The sequence below is a fragment of the Hypanus sabinus genome, chromosome X1 (assembly GCF_030144855.1).
Source record: "Hypanus sabinus isolate sHypSab1 chromosome X1, sHypSab1.hap1, whole genome shotgun sequence".
NCBI lineage: Eukaryota > Metazoa > Chordata > Chondrichthyes > Myliobatiformes > Dasyatidae > Hypanus > Hypanus sabinus.
This window is the reverse complement of record NC_082738.1, coordinates 54,373,740-54,394,337: the sequence shown is the minus strand read 5'-3', so window position 1 is coordinate 54,394,337 and position 20,598 is coordinate 54,373,740. Positions and strand designations below refer to the sequence as shown.

General features: G+C 40.9%; 1 protein-coding gene across 1 annotated transcript in view; it reads left to right on the top strand.

Moving 5' to 3' along the window:
• asic2 (acid-sensing (proton-gated) ion channel 2) overlaps nucleotides 1-20,598 on the top strand; it is a 567,562-nt gene that overhangs the window by 382,294 nt on the left and 164,670 nt on the right. The gene's annotated exons all lie outside the window — the stretch shown is intronic.

The window sequence follows — 20,598 nt, the reverse complement described above, 5'->3', positions numbered from 1 at the left end:
TAAATGTTTTTAGCTTCCAAGTCAGAAAAATGCCTAGATAAAATGTGGATATACAGTACTGTGTATATGTCTTGGGCACATGTTAAAAAAAACTGTGAAGCAAAGATGCTTTCAAAATAATGAAATGAAAAGCTTCTAAATATCAAAAAATTACTTTAAAGAGCAGCAAACTGTAGAAAACTAAATCAAATCAATATTTGGTGTAACCACTCTTCGCTCTTTAAACTGCATCAATTCTCTTAGGTACAGTATTGTGCAGTTTTATTAGAAAATCAGCTGGTAGGTTGTTCGAAGCATCTTGGAGAACTTGTCACAGTTCTTCTACAGACTTTGCTGTCTCTCCAGGTAATCCCAGACAGCCTCGATGATGTTGAGATCAGGGATCTGTGGAGGCCACACCATCTGAAATCATTAATAATCTAGAGTACCTAAGACCTTTTCACAATACTGTAACAAATGCAATAATATTATTCTCCTTGTGAAAACATTTGTAAGTCTTATAAAGCCAGGAACATTATTTTCCATTATTAGATTTAATCAGTTTTGTTTATAATTAGGTGCTGATTCTTTCCCCAATAACATAGTGTATATTGCTGGAATTAGCATGAGCTAATGACAACATCACAAACAATGAAGTTCTGCTGCAGACAAGCTGACAGTACCATTCCTTACAAAGAGGATCTAAATGTCAAATGGCAATTGCATTCAGTTTTTGTGTTCAGTAACAAACATATTTAACATTGCCATGATAGCTTTCTTTCAAAGCTGATGAATGCCTTTTGTTCTGCACCAAACAAGAAATGCAGTTGTCAGGTATTTTATTTCATTCCCAGGAAGTCATCGACAAGTCCCTTGGTCACAGTTTAGGAACTTGCTGGCTTTTGGCAGGTATTTCTTGGATCCCCTGGGTAATTACCCAGAAACTTCATGGGCTCCAAGACTTCCTCCCACAGGATTATATTCACTATTACTTATTACAATGCAGAAGAAGGCCATTTGATCCATCAGATCTGTACCAGCTCTAGATAGATTAATCTCACCAATCCAATGCTCCTTCTTACTTCCCTGTAGCCTAGAACTTATTTGGTCCCACGTGTCAAATTCCCCCTTCTTATGACCTTCTTTGCTAAGCTAATTTAAGTAACAAATAACCATAAGATAGGCCATTAAGCCCATCAAGTCTGCTCCACCATTTCATCATGGCTGATCTAATTTTCCTCTCAGCCCCACTCTCCTGCCTTCTCCCCATATTCCTTCATGCCCTGAGCAATCAAGAATCTATCAGCCTCTGCCTTGAACATACATAAGACTTGGCTTCTACAGCTTCCACAGATTCACCACTCTCTGTCCAGAGAGATTCTGCCTCATCTCTGCTCTAAAATGATATCCCTCTATTCTAAGGCTGTGTGCTCTGGTGTTAGACTCTCCCATCATAGGAAACGGCTTCTCTAGATCCACTCTATCTAAGCCTTCCACTACTCGATAGGCTTCAATGAGGTCTCCCCTCATTCTTTTGAATTTGAGTGAATACAGGCCCAGAGCCATCAAACACTCTTCATATGACAAGCAAGTTCAGTTTCAGTTCTGTGAACCCCCTATAAACCCTCTCCAGTTTCAGCAAATCCTTTCTAAGATAAGGGGCCCAAAACTGCTCACAATACTCCAAGTGAGGCCTCACTAATGCTTTATAAAGTCAACATTACATCCTTGCTTTTATATTCCAGTCCTCTTAGAATGAATACTAACATTGCATTTGCCTTCCTCACCACCAACTCAACCTTAAAATTAACCTTTAAGGAATCCTGCACAAGGACTCCCAAGTCTCTTTGTACTTCAGGATTTTGTATTTTCTCTCCATTTCAAAACAGTCAGCTCTTTCATTTCTTCTACCAAAGTACATGACCATACACTTCCTGACACTGTATTCCATCTGCCACTTCTTTCTCCATTCTCCTGATCTAAGTCATTCTGTAGCCTCTCCACTTCCTCAAAATTACTTGCCCTTCTACCTATTGTCATATCATCTGCAAACTTTGCAACAAAGCCATCAATTCCATCATCCAAATCAATGACATACAATGTAAAAAGAATTGGTCCCAACATAGACCCCTGTGGAACATCACTAATCACCAGCAGCCAACCAGAAAAGGCTCCCGTTATTCCACGTTTTGCCTCCTACCAGTCAGCCACAACTTTATCCATGATAGAATCTTGCCTGTAATACCATGGACTCATAACTTGTTAAGCAGCCTCATGTGTGGCACCTTGTCAAAGGCCTTCTGAAAATCCAAGTGCACAACATCAACTGATTCTCCTTTCTCTATCCTGCTTGTTATTTCTTCAAAGAATTCCAACAGATTTGTTAGGCAACATTTTCCCTTAAGGAAACCATGCTGACTATGGCTTATTTTATCATGTGCCTTGAGACCTTATCCTGAATAACCAACTCCAACTTCTTCCTAACTCCTGAGGTCAGATTAACTGGCCTATAATTTCCTTTCTTCTGCCTCTCTCCCTTCTTGAAGAGTGGAGTGACATTTACAATTTTCCAGTCTTCTGGAAACATTCCAGGATCTTGTGATTCTTGAAAGATCATAACTACTGCCTCCACAATCTCTTCAGCCACCTCTTTCATAATCCTAGGGTATCCACCATCTGGTCCAAATAACTTATCTATCTTCAGACTTTTCCCTTTCTGAAGAACGTTCTACCTGATAATGGCAAATTCACACACTTCTGAACCCTAACACACTCAATCGTAGCATACTGCTCATGACTTCCACAGTGAAGACTGATGCACCTTTCCAGCAGTGTCTCAGTGTCCCGATATCCACTTTCAAACATTACTTTATACCTAGTCAGGGATTCCAGTTATACTTGAAGCCTGTGATAGAAATTCAATGACTCCCTGTATAGTGCTTTAAAGATAGTTTTAGAAGGGAGGAGATGAGCACAATAAGCCATTTGAGGGTCTACTATGAGATCCTGGCAGTAACTATAAGAATGGGATCCTGGCAGTGACATTAGCAGACTGGGTCCCAGCTGTGGCTGTGCTTTGAGGCAGTTTTGTCCATGCCTATTGCTTCATGGGCCTGGAGTTTGAACTACTGAGAGAATATCACACTATTGGTGGCAGTAGCTCTCCCATTAACTTTCTAAGGTTTGGGAAATATTTGGCAATTCAAACTTAAATGAGCAAGGTCTGCAGATATTTGCAGCAAAGCTTTCTTCCAAACATGCTACCTTTGTAACTTTGGTTCCTGGGCACTATTGGAAGAGTTAAGTAAAATTAGTCAGGTAAAAAAATCCTTAAAGTTCTGAAAGCAGTTAAGGAATAATTTTTCACATGCTGATTTCAAATGTGACACATATTGCATTGTGGGCACTAGGGTCGGGAATTATGGTCATTCCTGACCCTAGTGTCCACAACGCAGGGGTCATTCACCTCGTCTTCGAGGTGGATGACCTTAGGATACCCTGGTTGATTGAAGGACCATGACTATGGTCACATCAGGGAACTTGGGTCAATTAAATATAGATCCTGTCAATAGCACTAATGATAATTTTATCCACCACTGAATGAAATCCGGCAGATGCTATAAACCTGAAATAAAAAATGGAAAATGCTTGAAATAGTCAGCAGGTCAGGGTTCATCTGTGGTGAGAGAATTAAAGTTAATGTTTAAGGTTGATAGGCTTCCATCACAATTGAAAGAATTTAAAAGCCAAACAGAAAGGAGATGCTGGAAATAAAAAGCAGAAACTGCTGAAAACACTCAGCAGGTCAGGCAGCATCTGTGGAAAGAGAAAAGGAGTTAATGTTTTGGGTGGAAGACCCTTCACCAGAAATGTTAACTCTGCTTCTCTTTCTATGCTTGCTGCTTAACTTGCTGACAGTTTGCAGCATATCCTGTATACCCCAAGGGAAGTATTAAAGTTAAAGCCAAATTTATTGTCATATGCCAAGTACATATACTGTATGCACAGGTGCAATGAAGAACTTTCTTGCAGCAGCAACACCAGCAACTTGCAACATTAAGCAGGCTTCACAAAAAAAAAATAAAGAAATTATATACAACTTGTACAAGAAAAAACACAAATAGAACAAAGGAACAAAGACCATTTTAATACAAAGGAAGCAGAGTGGTCTTAGTGTCAAACTGTAGCAGTGATTCGAGTTTGTCAGTTAGTTCAAGAACCAGATGGTTGAATGGAAGTAGCTGTTTTTGAACCTGGTGGTTTGGGGCTTCAGGCTTCTGTATCTCCTGCCTGATGGTAGCTGCTAAAAGTTAGCAGGACAAGAGAAAATGAGGAAACCTATTAAGACCGAGCAGGAGTAACTTACTGACACAAGAAAATTACAGGAATTACCACATTCTGTTAGATTTCATATTATCTGGATGAATCTGCAATCATTTCACACAAGAAAATAAAACCATAAAATTAATTTGAATGGTAACAAAGTAAGACTTAATTTTCCCCTTAATATAAAATTTCTTGGCACTGAATGAGTAGTAGATTCATTAGTAGCAGAATCTTTATTGAGATTCATTTGAATATTTAATTATAAATTTGATATGGACAGTACATTTTAATAGTAGTATTCCCTCATGCCAATATAGAAATAAGAGTAAGCTTTAATAAAATGGGTGTTTTAATGATATTGAAGCTTTTGAAAGTAGTAATAGGGTCTAAGAAGCTTAACATGAAGATGAAAGATGTACCAATAATTGAAAATATTTTATTGTCCTTTCAAAGGCAGAGTTCAGCAAAACTGATAGACTGGGACTGTTTACCCTGGAGCGAAAGAAGCGGAAGGGTGACCTTATGAAGGTTTATAAAATCCAGGAGCATAGACAAAATAGACAGTTACAGCCTTTTTGCCAGCGTAGAGGAGTCTAAAACTGGAGGGTACTGACTGTATATGTTAAAGCTGAAAAGGAAAGGATTTAAAGTGGACCTGAAGGGCAAGTTTGTGACCAAATCATCTTAATCAGTATGGCCAAAGAGCTTGTTTCTGCACTGTATCACTCTACTACTCTATAATAGAAACAATAAATCCCTGACACCTCTGATTCTCGGTCATCTTATTTGAACGTTTATATTTTCCCTCTGTATTTTGTCACCTTACAGCCTTTGGAAACAATGCAATAAATTTATCTATTATTTTTAAGAACTGTCAAAATATGAGATCTACACTACCTGAGATGTGCTGTGCTATAGTTGCCTCCAGAACACCATCACTCATTGTGTTCTCTCTCCCTGCTTTGCTGGCCTTTCCCTCCTACCCCTGGTCATTCCACCCTCAAAACATCTCTCCTGCCCTTTCTGATGATTCAAGCTGAACCCACCTTCTGGCTCCTCAAGATCTCAACTCTTCCTATTGCCTGCCTTCCAAGTACACCCCATTACCAAAGTATGCCATCTGAACACTGCACTCTCCAAAACATTTGGCCCTGCAGGCAATGGACCTTGGTCTTCCAACCCCCAGTCTGATTTCCATGAATTAAAGTGGAGTTTGACTGTGGATCTTATTCTTGCACTGCTCTGAATTGCTTCTAAATGTACTGATTAGATTCCAATAATAGAAAATGAATGGAATCCATTAAGGTAAGTTATGTTTATGAACTATTGCTGGGAGTGTATAACCATGCAGAACAGTCCTTTTTGCTTAGGATTTTTCTACCTCTATTGGCCCCAGCCCCCACTAATTCCATTCTCCCTTTTTCATCTCCTTACCTTAATACTGGCGATCTGTTTATCTGATGGAGGTATATCACAGATGTCTGTCCTTGGCCTCCTCCATTACCAGGGTGAGGGTAAATGTAAACTTCATATTCTGCTGATAAGTGGAAGAACTCTGCTCTTTTAGGTAACCTTTCCCTTTCTCCCCTTGTCTGCCAAATTCATCCTACACGCATCCATCTGCACCCTCCCCATCATTTAGTTTCTTTGCCCTCCACCTAATCCTTCAACAAAATGTCTATGGATGTTGTTTGACCTGCTGAGTTCCTCCAGCAGTTTGTTTTTGCACTTCAGACTTCTGAATACCTGGCAACATTAATTAAAACTGAGTGGGACTTTAATAACACCCCAGCATAACTTTCATGTCAGCTTCTTACCAGTCACTGTAATGTTTTTTGTACAGTCAAAGGGAAGACAAATAGCGGAGACAGATCAGATTTTTTTTTAAATGATGTGAGGCAGCTTTAGAAGAAAATGACACAGATCAACTTCAGCAGAAAGAAATGGTATAGAGCAAAGACATCACAACAAAATGGAAACAATGAACCAAAAGCAGAGCTAACCACGAACACCAGTGAAAATGACTTTGATCAATAAGACATATGGCAGGTGTAAGGAAATGCACTGGTGATTTCTTTCTGTTTACGATAAGCAAATCTGAGGGTCTAATGATAATAGAAATTAATATTTTCAGATAGTGCACTCTTTCTATAAAGTACTCACTTCCTATTTAGGCATCACAAGAACACCTTGAAAGATCTGATACTGCACACTTAAAATCCTTTGTGGTGTATCCGCAATCTCATCCTTATCTTAGAGAACACCAAATTCTTCAAAATCTTCAAATTACATTATACTTTTCTTGTAAACTCTTCTCCGGACTATATAATTTTACCAATTTAGATTTCTAGAAAAAACATTAATGAAACTGCATCACATCTCATAGCTAACAACACCATAAGATGATTGTAATATATCTTTAAGTTTTTTTCATGGGTCATGTGGTGCTTCTTAGATAATGTGAGCTGAAAGTCTGCAGCAAGTTTCAATGGTCAAGCCACAAATAGTCTTTTGGAAACATGAATAAATCTATTCCTCTTTAGATATGTGTACTGTGTCTCAATGCATTCATGAATATATTTCAATGCTAAAACAATGGCTCTGATAATATAAACAAAATGATGAGAATACTCAAGTAACATCAGCAGAGGCAGGGAAACTCTTTTAGGTCAATGACTAGTTATTAAAATGTCTGATCAACCCATTGCTTTTTTTCATTATTCCCTCTAGTATGATGTAATCGCAGGTGTTCTTTCCAGTTCTGCACTAGCAGTTCATCACACTCACACCGACAGAACCAGTCTTACATTCTTTTCCAAAAGGATATGTAAATGTGAGGAGAAAAATCATATTTCCAAATTCTAAACTGCAGTGTACATCTTTCAGTGACATTCATCCTTTCAGGTATTATTTATCTGGTTGAATTATTCAGCATACACTGTAACTCGAGAAATTGGCGTTGTGCTACTTAGTGTTTTGGGGACTGAGTGCTACTTTGAGTCAGAATCATGTTTAATATTCAGGTGAAATGCTTTGCAACAGTACATTGCAATACATAATAAAAAAACAAAAATTATAATAAGAAATATATAATTAAATTAAATAATTGGTGCAAAAAGACAGCAAAAAAAAGAGAAGTCAGGTAGTGTACATGGATTCATTGTATGAAACTTTGTGTCTACAGGCTACAGTACCTCCTTCTTGATGGTAGCAATGAGAAGAGGGCATGTCCTGGGTAATAGGGGCCCTTATTGACAGATGCCACCTTTTTGAAGCATCACCTTTTGAAGGTGCCCTCAATGCTGGGGAAGCTAGTACCCATGGCGGAAGCTGGCGGACTTGGCAACTTTCTGAAGCTTTTTCCAATCCTGTGCAGTGGCACCTCCATGCCAGATGGTGATACAATCTTTTAGAATGATCTCCACGGTATATCTGTAGAAATTTTGAAGAGTCTTTGGTGACGTACCAAGTCTTTTCAAACTCCTAATGAAGTATAGCCACTGTTGTGCCTTCTTTGTAATTGCATCAAAACGTTGATCCCAGGGTAGATCTTCAGAGATGTTGACACAATTTGAAACTGCTCACTCTTTCCTCTGCTGATCCATTGATGAGAACTGATATGTGTTCCCTTGATTTTCCCCTTCCTGAAGTCCACAATCAATTCCTTGGTCCTATTGACGCTAAGTACAAGATTGTTGTTTTGACACCACTCAACCAGCTGATCTATCTCACTTCTGTACATTTCCTCGTCATCATTTGCTGTGCCAGTGTTGATTGTCAATGATGAGGATCCACACTAACTGTGGTCTCCCAGCAAGGATGTCAAGGATCCAGTTGCAGAGGGAGGTACACAGGCTCAGGTTTTGGAGCTTGTTGATTAGAATTGGGGGTGTGAGGCTGTTGAATGCTGAGCTGTAGTTAATATACAGCAGCCTGACGTACAGTTGAAGTCAGAAGTTTACATACACCTTAGCCAAATACATTTAAACTCAGTTTTTCACAATTCCTGACATTTAATCCTAGAAAACATTACCTGTCTTAGGTCAGGTAGGATCACTACTTTATTTTATGAATGTAAAATGTCAGAATAATAGTAGAGAGAATGATTTATTTCAGCTTTTTTATTTCTTTCATCACATTCCCAGTAGGTCAGATGTTTACTTACACTTTGTTAGTATTTGGTAGCATTGCCTTTAAATTGTTTAACTTGGGTCAAACATTTTGGGTAGCCTTCCACAAGCTTCTCACAATAAATTGCTGGAATTTTGTTCCATTCCTCCAGACAGAACTGGTGTAACTGAGTCAGGTTTGTAGGCCTCCTTGCTCACACACGCTTTTTCAGTTCTGCCCACAAATTTTCTATCGGATTGAGGGAAGGGCTTTGTGATGGTCACTCCAATACCTTGACTTTGTTGTCCTTAAGCAATTTTGCCACAACTTTGGAGATATGCTTGGGGTCATTGTCCATTTGGAAGACCCATTTGCGACCGAGCTTTAACTTCCTGGCTGACATCTTGAGATGGTGCTTCAATATATCTACATAATTTTCTTTCCTCATGATGCCATCTATTTTGTGAAGTGTACCAGTCCCTCCTGCAGCACAGCAGTCTCACAACATGATGCTGCCACCCCCATGCTTCATGGTTGCGATGGTGTTCTTTGGCTTGCAAGCCTCACCCTTTTTTCCTCCAAACATAACGATGGTCATTATGGCCAAACAGTTCAATTTTTGTTTCATCAGACCAGAGGACATTTCTCCAAAAAGTAAGATCTTTGACCCCATGTGCACCTGCAAACTGTAGTCTGGCTTTTTTATGGTGTTTCGGAGCAGTGGCTTCTTCCTTGCTGAGCAGCCTTTCAGGTTATGTCGATATAGGACTCGTTTTACTGTGGATATAGATACTTGTCTACCTGTTTCCTCCAGCATCTTCACAAGGTCCTTTGCTGTTGTTCTGGGATTGAGTTGCACTTTTCGCGCCAAAGTACATTTATCTCTAGGAGACAGAACGCATCTCCTTCCTGAGCAGTATGATGGCTGCGTGGTCCCATGGTGTTTATACTTGCGTACTATTAATTGTACAAATGAATGTGGTACCTTCAGGTGTTTGGAAATTGCTCCCAAGGATGAACCAGACTTGACATCATTTTCTGACCTCAATCCAATAGAAATTTTGTGGGCAGAACTGAAAAAGCGTGTGCGAGCAAGGAGGCCTACAAACCTGACTCAGTTACACCAGTCTTGTCTGGAGGAATGGAACAAAATTCCAGCAACTTACTGCGAGAAGCTTGTGGAAGGCTACCCAAACCATTTGACCCAAGTTAAACAATCTAAAGGCAATGGTACCAAATACTAACAAAGTGTATGTAAACCTCTGACCCACTGGGAAAGTGATGAAAGAAATAAATGCTGAAATAAATCATTCTCTCTACTATTATTCTGACATTTCACATTCATAAAATAAAGTAGTGATCCTAACTAACCTAAGACAGGGAATGTTTTCTAGGATTAAATGTCAGGAATTGTGAAAAACTGAGTTTAAATGTATTTGGCTAAGGTGTATGTAAACTTCTGACTTCAACTATAGATATTGCTCGTGTCCAGGTGATCAAGGCTAAGTGGAGAGCCAGTGAGATTGCATCCGCTGTTGACCTATTGTGGTGATAGACAAATTACAGCAAGTCCAGGCCCTTACTTAGGCAGGAGCTGATTCTGGCCATGACCAACCTCTCAAAGCACTTCATCACAGTAGATGTGAGTGCAACTGGGCAATTGTCGTTGAAGCAGCTCACCCTGCTCTAGAGCACTGGTATGATTGTTGCCCTTTTGAAGCAGGTGAGTGCTTCCATTTTTAGCAGTGTGAGATTGCAAAACACACCCACCAGTTGCTTGGCACAGGTTTTCAGTGACCTACCAGGTACACCATCAGGGCCTGATGCCTTGTGAGGGTTCACCCTCGTGAAAGATGTTCTGACATCTCCCTCAGAGACAGAGATTACAAGGTCACCAGATCTTACAGCGATTCACACAGGTGTAGTTCTATCCTCCTTTTCAAAGTATGCGTAAAAGGTATTGAGCTCCTCTGGGAGTGAAGCATCACAATCATTCCTAATGTTAGGTTTTGCCTTGTAGGAATAATGGTCTGCAAACTCTGCTAGAAATAGCCTTCTGTAGGTCGTACCTGGACTTGTATAATTTTGCATCACCGGTCTTGAGTGCCACAGATCTAGCCCTTAGCAGACTATTGGTTCACAGCTTTTGGTTTAGGTATGCCTGGTATGTTCACATAGGCACACACTCATCTGCACAGGTCTTGATGAAGTTGTGGACAGCTGTGGCATATTCATTCAGAAATGAAGATGAGTACCTGAATACTTTCCAGTCCACTGACTCAAAGCAATCCTATTTGTGCTGTTCTGCCTCCCCTGACCATACCTTCTTGGTCCTCACCACTGGTACTGCAGTCCTCAGTCCAGGATCAGAATTTCCAATGTGCAGGCTAAGCATTCCAGATGGTGGTATAACAGTGATCAAGTATGTTGGCTTCCGTGGTTCCACAGGGATATGTTGGTGATAGTTGTTCAGAGACTTTAAGCTTCCCTGGTTGAAATCCCCCAAGGTAATAGAGAAGGCATCAGGCTCCGCTGTTTCATGACTGCTGATCATAGTGCTCAGCTCCTCCATTGTCTGTCTGACGTTGGCCTGAGGTGGAATGCACACCCTTACTGGAATGGTGGTGGAAAACTCCCTCAGCAGATAAACTGAATGAAACCTGGCTGCTAGATGTTTCAGATCAGGTGTCCAGGAGTGAGACAGAACCGTCACGACTGTGCACTATGATGAGTTAATCCTGAAGCACATTCCCTCCCCTCTACCCTTTAAAAACTCAATGGGCCTGTCTTTGCAGAGAATGGTGAAGTCATCCAGCTGCAGTACTGTGTCCAATATGGCGGAGGCGAGCCATGTTTCCATGAAGCAAAGGAAACAGTAGTCCCTGATGTCCCTCTGGTATTGCAATCTAGCTCAGATCTCCAATCTTATCTTCCAGAATCACATTTTATTCATCTAAGCCCACCCACCATATTGCTAAAGGCAATGGCACATCAGATGCTCTTGCAGGTAAGAAGAATGGATTGAGGACAGATTATGACATTGATCAATGCACAATGCTGCTTTCAGAACAGTAATGTGCACTAGCATCACATGATAAACAGAATTTTTAGCAGCAATGTAAGCACATTAAAACCATTAAATACTGCAAGTTTATTAGTGATTGTTTTGTAGAAATGGATACAGGAAACTCCTGTTTGGTATCTACTTAACACATCAAGTTTCTGTAGTCTCCAGGGAACACTGAGGTAAAAGTATGAATTGTAGCCTGATTTCTAAACCTTGGCCATTCATCATTGTTACCAGATATGGAGGCTTTAGTTGTTTTCTCTTTTTGTCTTCAACATAATAGAGTATTCAGCAAGGCCTTCTGATCAGGGCTGGGAGAGGAAGATAGGAATGAAGTAAAGGGAAATTGGTGCACAGAAGGGGCCCCTATCCCAAGCTCTGTCGTGTCCTGAAGACCTTAAATGCCTTTGAAGTCACAGGACTTCAAATGTTGCAGTCCATTATTTACCTGTTTACTGGAGTGGTCAAAATTGAAAACTATTGGCTCTTAGGGGGAAATTTTTAATCCTTTGTACTTACTCTGCTCAGTGAAAAGAAACGTTGGCCAGCAACCATTCAGCATTTGGGATTGATTAGCAATGACAAATTAAAGGAAAGCAGGGACAAGTGCAGCACCCATTGTCACAGCAGCCATTGTCTGAGTGGACAAAATCAGAGTGATGATCTTGAGGCTTTAGCTCTTCAAGGCTTCCACCAAGGGAAGCTTTAGTCAGAGAAAGCAAAGGAAAGAAAAGCTCTAGGTTAAGATTCTTTTTCTTCCCTTCTTGATAATCTGCTCAGCTCGCACAGAAGAGGTACCAGGCAGGATAACTGAATGCTCCTCTTTTGGAATGTGAGAAGGCAGGGAGACCTCCTGTGTCCCTGAGGTCTACAACTACAACTGCGGGAAGTGCATCAAATTGCAGTTCTAACAATCTGTGTTAAGGTAGATACATTATTGATTCCAAAGGAAATTACAGTGTCACAGTAGCATTACAAGGGCACAGATGTACAAATATTAGAAGAAAAGTATAAAGAGTAAAAAATAAGTTATCTCAAGCAGTCTAACGGGAGGGGGTCATCACTTCCCTGGCTATAGGTTGGTTCATTATAGAGCCTAATGGCTGAGGGTAAGAACCACCTATTACAGGGCTCTTTGGAGCAGCACAGTTGTCTTCGTCTATTACTAAAAGTGACCCTCTGTTCATCCAAGGCGGCATTGGGATGGTGAGAAATATTTTCCAGAATTGCCAGGATTTTCCATAGGGTCCTTTGTTCTACCACAGTCTCCAGTGTGTCCAGTTTGACTCCTATAACAGAGCCAGCCTTTCTAATCAGTTTATTGAGCCGTTTGGCATCATCCATGTTGATGCCACTGCCTCAGCACAGCACTGCATAGAAGATTGTACTGGTGACAACAGACTGGTAGAACATGTGAAGGAGAGGCCTGCAAACTCCACAGGACCTCAGTCTCCTCAGGAAGTAGAGGCAACTCCGGTCCTGCTTGTACACAGCCTCTGTGTTGGTGCTCCACTCAAGACTGTTATCCAGGTGCACCCCACATCCACATCCTCACCATCAATAGTAACAGGGAGCAGTGTTATTAGTCTTCCTAAAGTCCATCACCATCTCCTTTGTCTTACTGATGTTGAGCTGCAGATGATTCAGCTTGCAGCATTTGACAAAGTCCTCCATCAGGACACTGTATTCATCCTCCCTTTATACACCCAACTATTGCTGAGTCATCAGAGAATTTCTGCAGATGACATGACTCAATGTTGTATCTAAAGACCGAGGTATACAGGGTAAACAGGAAGGGAGCCAATACTGTTCCCTGTGGCGCCCAGTGCTGTTTATAGCCATGTCTGACACACACTCTGAAGTAGCACAAACTGTGGTCTGCTAGTCAGGTAGTCCATTATCCAGAATACAATAGATGTGCCATTGAACAAAGCTTTTCCCCCAGCAATGAGGGCTGAATGGTATTGAAGGCACTTGCGAAATCATAAAACATGATCCTCACAGTGCTGCCCTGCTTATCCAGATGGGAGTAGGCTCTGTTCAGCAGGTCGATGACAGCATCATCAACTCCAATGTGCTCCTGGTGGGCAAACTGCAGGGGATCAAGGAGTTGGAGTTGGAACTAGCTGAACTCTGGATCGTTCTGGAGGTTCAGGGCATGATAGACAGGACATATAGAGAGGGAGATACACCCAAGGTGCAAGACACAGGAAACTGGGCAACAGTCAGGAAGAGGAAAGGGATTAAGGAGCCAGTGTAAGGAGCCAGAGGAGAGTACCCCTGTGGCCAACCCTTCAACAAAAGGTATACCACTTTGGATACTGTTGGGAGGGAGGAACTAAACAGTAAAGTCACAGTGGTTGGGTCTCTGGCATTGAATCTGCCTCTGTGACTCGGAAAGGTGGAAGAAGAGGCACGCTGTGGTGATAGAGGATTTGTTCATTAGGGAAACAGACAGGAGGTTTCGTGGGAAAGAGCAAGATTCCCAGGTAGTACGCTGCCTCCCAGATGCCAGGGTCGAGGATATCTCAGATCAAGTCCTCAGCATTCTTAAGTGGGAGGGTGAACAGCCAGAAGTCATGGTCCACATACGTTCCAATGACATGGGTAGGACAAGTGATGAGGTTCTGCAAAGGAGTTAGGTGCAAAGTTAATGGACAGGAACTCCAGGGTTGTGACCTAAGGATTGCTACCCATGCCATTTGCGAGTGAGGCCAGAACTAGGAAGGTTATACAGTTTAATACATAGCTAAGGAGTTGGTGTAGAAGGGAGGGCATCAGATTTTTGGATCATTGGGCTCTCTTCCAGGGAAGGTTGGACTTGTACAGAAGGGACGGTTTGCACCTGAACTAGAGAGGGACTAATATCCCAGTGGGAAGGTTTGTTAATGCTGCATGGTGGGATTTAAACTAGTTGTAGAGGGATGGGAAGCAGAGTGCCAGAACAGTTAGCGGAGAGGTTATGGAGACAGATGTTGGTAAGACCTCGGACAAAGTTGGAAATCAAAAGGCTGATCATGGTGCAACCAGTATCCTGAGCTGTGTATATTTCAATGCAAGGAATATCGTAGGAAAGGCTGATGATAGTGCTGAAGATGATGTAGCTGGTTTACAAACAGACTCAATGTGTAGTGAGGAAACGATGTTGATAGGGTAAAACAGCAGTCAACAGAATGAGTTGCAAAGTAAAAGCAGACAAATTCGTAAAGGGTGAATGCGGGACTGAAGGTATTGTATTTGAATGCACACAGTATACAGAATAAGATACTTATTGAATTTCCAGCATCTGCAGATTTCCTCGTGTTTACAGAATAAGGTAGATGAACTTGCGGCAGAGTTACTGATTAGCATGTTTGATATTGTAGGTATCACTGAATCATGGCTAAAAGAAGGTTATAGCTAAGCGCTTAATGTCCAAGGATACACGTTGTATGGAAAGGACAGGCAGGAAGGTGGTGTTGCTCTGTTGTAAAAAATGAAATCAAGTTATTAGAAGGAGGTGACATAGGGTTGGAAGGTTTTAAATCATTGTTGAAAGATCTAAGGAACTGCAAGTGAGAAAAGACCTTGATGGGAGCTGGATACATGCCCATAAACAAAATGACACAACTGTGGCTAAGGAGAGAAATCAAAGCCAAAAATGAAAGCAAAAGAGAGGGCATATAATAGAGCAAAAATTAGAGGGAAGTTAGAGAATTGGGAAGCTTTTAAAAACCAATAGAAGGCAACTAAAAGGGTCATTAAGAAAGTAAAGATGGAATATGAAAGTAAGCTAGCCAATAATATTAGAGAATACGACAAGTTTCTTCAGATATATAAAGAGTAAAAGAGAGGCAAGAGTGGATATCGGACTGCTGGAAAATGATGCTGGAGAGGTAGTAATGGGGGGCAAGGAAATGGTGGATGTACTGATTAATGTACTGATGTGTGGAAGACATGAACGGTATGGTAGAAGTTGTGGTGCCAGAGGTCATGAAGTGGATGAAGATACCATTACTAGGGAGAAGTTTCTTGGGAAAACTGAAAGGTCTGAAGATAGATAAGTCACCCGGACCAGATGGTCTACACCCTAGGGTCTGAGATAGCTGTGCAGACATTTGTAGTGATCTTTCAAGAATCACTAGATTCTGGAATGGTTCTGGAAGACTAGAAATTGGAAACGTCACACCACTATTCAAGAAAAGAGAGGAAACCATGGAAGAAAGGAAACCATAGACCAGTTAGTCTGACCTCAGTGGTTGGGAAGATGTTCAGGATAAGGTCTTGGGATACTTGGAGGTCCATGATAAAATAGGCCATAGTCAGCATGGTTTCCTCAAGGGAAATTCTTGCCTGACAAATCTGTCGGAGTTCTTTGAAGAAATAACAAGCAGGATAGACAATGCAGAATTGGTGGATGTTGTGTACTTGGATTTTCAGAAGGCCTTTGACAAGGTGCCGCACATAAGGCTGCTTAACAAGCCACAAGCCCATGGTATTACATGAAAGATTCTAGCATGGATAAAGTAGTGGCTGATTGGCAGGAGGTAAAGAGTGGGAATAAACAATGTCTTTCCTGACAACGCTGCCAGTGACTAGTGGTGTTTCACAGGGGTCTGTGTTGGGACCAATTCTTATGTTGCATGTCAGTGATTTGGATGATGGAATTGATGGCTTTGTTGCAAAGTTTGCAGATAATAGGTGGAGGGGCAGTTGGCTTTGAGGAAGTAGAGAGGCTACAGAAGGACAGACAGGTTAGGGGAATGGGCAAAGAACTGGCAGATGGAATACGGTGTTGGGAAATGTATAGTCATGCATTTTGGTAGAAGAAATGAAAGGATTGACTATTTTCTAAATGGAGAGAAAATATAAGAGGATGAAATATAAAAGCAAGGATGTAATAAGACTTTATAAAGCACTGGTGAGGTTTCACTTGGAGTATTGTGAGCAGGTTGGGGCTCCTTATCTTAGAAAGGGTGTGCTGTAACTGGAGAGGGCTCAAAGGAGGTTCATAAAAACGATTCCAAATTTGAATGGCTTGCCATATGAAGAGCACTTGATTGCTCTGGGACTGTATACACTGGAATTCAGAGGAATCATCTCATTGAAACCTATCAAATGGTGAAAGGCCTTGATAGAGTAGATATGGAGAAGATGTTTCCCATAGTGTGAGAGTCAAAGACCATAGATCACAGGTTCAGATTAGAAGGGCATCCTTTTAGAATGGAGATGAGGAATTTCTTTAGCCTGAGAGTGGTGAATCTGTGGAATTCTTTGCCAGAAGCAGCTGTGGAGGCCAAGTGTTTATGTATATTTAAGGCAGAGGATGATAGATTCTTGATTGCTCAGGGCATGAAGGGATCGGGGGAGAAAGCAGGAAATTGAGGCATGATGAAATAGTGGAGCAGACTCGATGGGCCACATGATAATTCTGCTCCTATATCTTATAGTCTTCTGCTCACTAGCTATCCTACAATCACATTCTAAAGCACAAAGACATTTGAAGGCCTTCCTACAAAGCCACAGTACCCCACTTTTAGGTTGGGGATGTGTTGAGTGTATAAGGAGCAAAAGCCCACTGGATCAAATTTTCCACTTATTTTAGTCCAGCCATGATTTCTTCTCTCTTCACCAAATGAATCTTCTGCCTCACTTTCCTCAGCAGTTACTTATTGACTTCCCAAATGCAATTCAAACTAGTCTTAACTAAATGTTGTAAATTAAAAGATATATTAAGCTATTTTAATCTATTTTACAATAAAATATTTGTGAAGTTAATTTGTTCATTGTTCTTCTTAGTAAATGTTTGCTGATCAATTAATTTCAGGGAATTGTGAATTAGCTCACCCATTTCCTTCATCTTCAGCTTTGACACAAGTGCTATTCAGGTCCCATTGAGCTGCTATTTGCCATTATGATCATCCCTTGGTTGCCCAGACAATATCCCTGCTGAAATTCTAAATCATGGTGGAGAGGAACCTCCGTCACAAATTCCATACCTCATCTCCCACTTCTGGATACCATGATCTAACCATTCATGAATAAAGAAAAACAATATTGTAACCATGTAGGGTGTATCTGCTGTCTGTTATAGAGAAAGCCGATCTCTATTTAATAACCTGCATCTTGAAGAAATGTGAGATGTATTCTTAGAGTCATCAAAAGTGTCATGGAGTTATACAACATGAAAGCAGACTCTTCAGTTCAGTTATTTTGAGCCTCTTCTTAGCAGATAATGTCTCCACAACAGGTCCAAAACTAACATCAAGCAAGCCTTCATCATTATCCCAATTTCTCAGCTGTTCCACCACTGTGCTGTACCTCCATCTCCAGCAATCATGCTCCTGGAGTAACAGCTATCTGAGGGACAAATGGGGAAACTGCACGACTTGTATAGCCATCTCTGCAAAACCAAGGTCACCTCAATTCTTCACTTATCCCTACTCATTTCACAGGTAATGTATTCATATATGCACATTTGGAGCCAAATTATTTTCAATTCATTCACTGAAGCATACAAGAGAATAGCTGTATTCTTAACACCTGTATTATAAGGATCATCTACCATTCTGACCTCAATATTGTTTCTCCAGTTTTAAGTAATTTGCTTTCTCTATATCAGAATTGGCAAATTCTACCATAGGTCATCCATCTGGGAGATTGGCTTAGATTTTCTCTCTATTAGTATAACCTGAACTGGTATCCCTTTGCCTGGCATTTGGCAACATATAACATCAACAAAGTGTAATTCTCCTCCTAATTGCCCCCTTTAATCTTTCTTAACCCAATAACTAATCCTTCCAGGAACCTTAGATTCTCCTTATCATGGATATTTCCAGGTGCAGCCAGACCCTCTCTGAGGTCCTTTCATTTCTGTTTTTTATTTCAAAGGTCCTTTGCCATTCTATCTCCACTGCTTTCTACATTGCATCCCAACAACAAAGGTCCAACATAAAGTCCTAAAAAAGTTGAAAACTTTCCGTACCTTGGGAGCCATCTCTCAACACAGGCAGACTCTAGTGAAAATGAAAGTTGAAAGTCAGTCTAGTTTATTGTCATATGCACATGGACCTGTATGACAAGTACAATGGAAAACAGGACCACAAGCATAAAGCATCAGGCACATAAAATTCACAAGAAAAATATAAATTAAGCGTAAATTATACAGTGACTTATAAATCTCTATTGCTTTCTGCCTGAGGAAAAGTGTATGAAGATCAAAACCACAAGTCCAACAGAAGGTTCGCGGTTGACCAGGCAGCAATGAGCCCTGCTCTCCTGTGTAGTTCTGAGCCATTTTCTACCTAAGGCAGTTGCAGTAAAGATGTCGGAGAGGTACAGTGCTGTTACCACAAAATCTTACAAATCCACTGACAGGATAAGTAAACCATTGTCAATGTCATCACCCAAGCCGACATCTGCAACGTTAGAGCCCTAATCACACTCAGTCTGCTGTCGTAGCAGGCTGCATCATTTGAATACATAGTTCCAAAACAGATACTCTAAACTGAGGTCTGTTACAGCGGTAGAATTCTCTCTTGGCGCTGGAACAACTTAATAATTTTCCCATAGTCCCCTTGAAGAAATGTTACATTCCCACTGAGCGTTGGGGATCTCCGGCCTATGAGCACTGAAAGGTATTTGAGTGACACTGACAAACACAAGCTGCTGCATCAGGAAAGCGTTTATGAAGCCCAGCACATGCGTATTAAGGAGTGCACCATCTACTTCAACAAATGCCTACAGCCCCATCCATGGCAGAATCTGGCAATCATAATTGCCTCGTAAACTACATCATTAATAGAAGCAAGTCACCCTGAACCCCAAGAGACTGCCCAAGGACACAACATATCTTATTGATATAAAAACTTTTATGAAATTATGATTTGTCTCAGGAACAACATTAATAGCAGGAGGTGCCAAATCAAATCCTTGCATTCTATATATTTTAGCTTGTTTCTACTGATAGATTGTTTTCAATGTAGTTTGCTACATCTTTTTACTTGATTCTGCATAAATTTTCTAAAAAGCCTCATCTATGGAATTGACCCACTAGATTGCACTCTTTATTGACATGAATTCCTAAAGAGAGAATCCCGACAGATGCACTGGCAGATTGATGTCCATCCTTTCCCACTCTGAGCTCAACAGAGTTGCTAATTTGAAAGTTCTCTGCTTCGTTTCTGACTATTTTCTTGTTTTGTATGTGTGATGATGAACAATTACAATACAAGTAAGGAGCTGTATAAAGCAGCTTTTTACTGTGCTTTTATTTAAAAAAACATCCAATAGTCTGGGTGGCTTACAAATTACTTTGAACATTGTTTTACAGAACAGGTTCCATTTGTCCTGTGTGTTTGCTTTCCTGTAAGTGATTGAAAGGATTCCAAATCATTTAAACAGCACTGTGTCAGAGAAATGGGTGAGATTATTATACTGTATCTTCCTGCCGGACCATAAAATGCAGACTTTAGATAAATCAACTTTCACACACTTGCAGAAAGACTTGACTGTGACAGAAAAGATGGTGCACTGATACAGCTGGTAAAGCTGCTGTCCCACTGCTTCAGTGATCTGTGTTCAATCCTGGCTTCTAATGCTGTCTGTGCGGAGTTCTTCCTGTTTCCAGGTACTCTGGCTTCCTTCTGTAATGCTTACGCGATCAGCTGGTTTATGTCTAGGGGAAAGTTCGTCCACCCGCCAAACCGTGACTCCCGTATACGTGGATGCTGTGAAATGCACACTGGCACACTGGTACAAACTCGCACACACAATATCAAACCGCACACCATGTACGTTTACAGAATACACTTTATAAATCTTACTAGAACTAAGTGATTAATAGCGATACAATATATATGAAAGAAAAGAAAGGAAAGAAAAGGTGCCAAAACTTATCAGGGTTCAGTCAATTAGTGCACAATCGTTGGAGCTCAATCATCAAAGTCTTTGGCCACTATTCGATCTTCTCTGACCTCCACAACCCGCTGCCTGGAACCAACCTCGGTGGGCGACCAGAGCGCATCCAGCACCGTCCGCCTTCCTCGCAATCTCCTCTCCAATTCTCCAAAAGCCCGCACAACAACAGCTTACAGACCCACAAGAAGGAATAACATCTATCCCAACTGGTTAACAAA